The sequence below is a fragment of the Hyaena hyaena genome, unplaced genomic scaffold (genome assembly GCF_003009895.1).
Source record: "Hyaena hyaena isolate Hyena2069 unplaced genomic scaffold, ASM300989v1 scaffold_1943, whole genome shotgun sequence".
NCBI lineage: Eukaryota > Metazoa > Chordata > Mammalia > Carnivora > Hyaenidae > Hyaena > Hyaena hyaena.
Window position 1 is genome coordinate 18,782 of NW_024082526.1, and position 3,906 is coordinate 22,687.

Genomic DNA, 3,906 nt, shown 5'->3' on the forward strand with positions numbered 1-3,906 from the left:
CTGTACATTACTGTGTTCATCATGGCAAATGTACTCTTTAATCCCCAGTACCTATTTCTCCTAGCTCCCCATCCACCTCCCCCCTTGTAACCAGCACTTTCTTCTATCAAGTTAGGAATCTCTTAGTTCATCTCGATCTCTTTTTTCCCCTTTGCTCATTTGTTTGTTTCTTACATTCCACACGAGTGAAATCATATGGTATGTATCTATCACTTAGAATTATAACCTCTATATCAATGCATGTTGTTACAAATGGCAAGATTTCATTCTTTTCATGGCTCAATATTTGTGCGTGTGTGTGTGTGTGTGTGTGTGTGTGTGTGTGTGTGTGTAATCACCTCTTCTTTATCCATTTATCGATGGATGTACACTTGGGCTGCTTCTATAATTAATTTGCTATTGTAAATAATGCTGCAGTAAACATAGGAGGGCATATATCCTTTAGAAGTAGGGTTTGTTTGTTTTTTTAATTCTTTGGGTAAATACCCAGTAGTGAAGTTACTGCATCATAAGTTAGCTCTATTTTCAATTATCTGAGGAAATTCCATACTGTTTTTCAAAATGGCTACAGCAATTTGCACTCCCACCAAAAGTGCATGTGGTTTCCTTTTTTTTCCACATCCTTGTCAACACTAGTTTTTTTCTTGTCGTGTTGATTTTAGCCATTCTGGCAGGTGTAAGGTGATAGCACATTGTAGTTTTGATTTACAAACTCACTGAGAAAAACTCCTTGTGAGGTTAAGGTAAGTTTGCAGAGACTCTTACCATCAGATGGCAACTGATACCACCCTCATTCAGTTGTTTCTGCTTGAGCACCAACCCCCAAGGTACCTTGTTGATTGGTATTTGGAGTGACTCATTCTCGCCTTGATATGCTGATTGCACTTTGTGAAGGAACTTACTATAGGAACTTCTTCTTTTGTGGTTGTGGGAGCAATATTGCGTTCTAGAAAAAGCTTTTTTTCTTAATACTGCCCATTAAGCGATAAACAGTCTATTGACCCCTACTCACAAAGAACTAACTTTTGCCTTTACTATGCTAAAAACATTATCCTGTTTATATCAGAATGCCACTTCTGGGCTGTTCCCCATACATGTATGCATATCAATGTTCTAGAAAGTTTCTACTGATCAAAAAATTTATCATCAGAATGCCGCCCCCCAAAACACTAAATCATAAAATAAAGTTGAGTCTTAGACAGTGCAGAGAGGCCTGGCTGGTGACCAGAAAGAATCTTGTGCCTCTCTCATCCCTCTCTCACTGACACTGTCCATCCTTCGGGGACCCCTGGACATGCCAGAGCTGGACTCTGGCAATTTCTCTGACCAAGAATGATGTTGAGCATCTTTTCACGTATCTGTTGACCATCTGAATGTCTTCTTTGTGGAAATGTCTATTTATGGCTTCAGCCCAGTTTTAAATTGTATTATTTTTTAATGTTTTATTTAATTTTGAGAAAGAGTGTGTGTGTAAGGGAGGGTCAGAGAGAGAGGTAGACACAGAATCCAAACACAGTCTCCAGGCTCTGAGCTAGACGTCAGCACAGAGCCTGAGGTGAGACCTGAACCCACAAACCATGAGATCATGACCTGAGCCGAAGCCAGACACTAACTGACTGAGCCACTCACTCTGGTGCCCCTTAAATTATATTATTTGTTTTCTTGCTGTTGAGTTGTATCATTTCTTTATATATTCTTTGTCAGCTATGTCTTTTGCTATCTTCTCTCATTTAGTATGTTGTCTTTCAGTTTTGTGGATTATTTCCATCACTGAGCAGGATCTATTTATTTTGATGTAGACCAAATAGTTTAATTTTGTTTATATTTCCTCTGCCTCAAGAGACTCTCGAAAAATGTAGCCATGTCCTAGCATAATAAAAACTTAGAAGTATAGGGGTGCCTGGGTGGCTCAGTTGGTTAAGCGTCCAACTTCAGCTGAGGTCATGATCTCATGGTTCGTGGGATCGGGCCCCATGTCAGGCTCTGTACTGACAGCTAGCTCAGAGCCTGGAGCCTGTTTCAGATTCTATGTCTCCCTCTCTCTCTGACCCTCCCCTGCTCATGCTTGCTCTCTCTCTCTCTCTCTCTCTCTCTCAGAAATAAGTACAACATTTAAAAATTTTTTTTAAAATTATAAGTATAATAAGCTATAGAAAACATTTCCTTTCTACTTGGTGATATTTCAACAACCATTTCTAAAGGAGAGAATTAAGATAGATATCTTATTTTTGACCAAAACTCTGTTTCTATTCTATTAAACAGATATCAAACTACTAATCTTCAATAATGGAAATGTCAGTCTTATTTTAAATTAATAACTAATCCATCATTTACTTGCAATTATTGTTTCTCAAGCCCAATATCCATCATATGGATGGATACCACAAATTGTTTCAGAGTTTCAGACAACAAAAGTAAACATAAAATCTTGGGGCTCAAATATGCCCCTGACTCACCAGAAACACTGGAGAAATGTCTTTCGCAGTCAGCTATTTCCTGAACTGACAAACAATTCTATCAAATCAGGTCCTACGATTTTTCCCACATCACCAACAACAAAGGTTTTCAAATCAGAAAAGAAGCTGGAGATGGCTAGAGAAAACACTCAAGCAACAACTTAAATGACAACAAACATTTCCAGAAAGTGCAAAAAGTGCTTCCTTGACCAGAGTCATTCCCTGAAGACGTTATAAAATTAGAGCAGGTACTTGAAGCATCACAGAGAGATCTGGACAAAGGAAACGAAATCATGGGAAGTATGTTCTCAGACCACAAATGACTCAAACTAGATATCAAGAAAAAAAGTTCTTAGTTGGAGAATGACCAAAAAATGAGTTCAAAAAACAAAATTCTCAAAAATACATGGATTACAGGGGAGTGGGGTGGGGAGATGGGTGAAAGAGGTGCAGTAGATCAAGATTACACTTGTGATGAGCACTGAGAAATGCATGAAATCATTGAATCATACTGAACACCTGAAACTAATATTACACTGTATGTTAATTATACTCGAATTTTTAAAAAACCCATATAGGTCAAATAAGACATTTCTACAGAAGTTTTACACTATTTCAATCTAAATGATAATGATAATTGAACGTATTAGAGGAAAGTTTGTAATAGTGAGTGCAATAAATGGTCCAGTGCTATAAAATGTTCTGCTTACTTATGATTACAAGTATATCTCTAAGGTACTCACAGCATAAACAGTTCTCCAGAGGTAAATAAGACAGGCACAAGTTCCCAAGGAGGCAGTAATGATGTTATGTTACCACAGAATTTGAAACACGCTAGGTCAAGGGGGAAACGGTCAGAAAAATATGGACACGCTGAAATATTGCAGATAATGAGGAATCTTAAAGATGTTTTACAATATATCTGTCACAAAGATCATCTTTATAAAGCCTCTCCCAGCCAACAGATTATAAGCACACCCCTCAAATGTCTCCTCACGGAGGAGCAAGAGGACAGAGAGCTTACAAGAAACAAACTTCTGGGGCTTCTGACTGTGTTTACTATCTTACTGTGGTGATGATTTCATTGTTGGTTACATAGGTCACATATCAACAAACTGTTTTATTTTTTTTCCTTTTATTCTTTTTTTTTTTAACAAATAGTTTATTGTCAAGTTGGTTTCCATATAACACCCAGTGCTCATCCCCACAAGTGCCCCCCTCCATGCCCATCTCTCCCCTCCACCTCCCCTATACCCATCAGTCCTCAGTTTCTTCTCAGTATTCAAGAGTCTCTCATGGTTTGCCTCTCTCGCTCTCCCCCACTATTTCCCCCTTCTTATCCCCCATGGTCCTTCGTTAAATTCCTCCTAATTCTTCTATACGTGCAGACATATGATATTTGTCCTTCTCTGCCTGATTTATTTCGCTCAGCATAACACCCTCAAGGTCC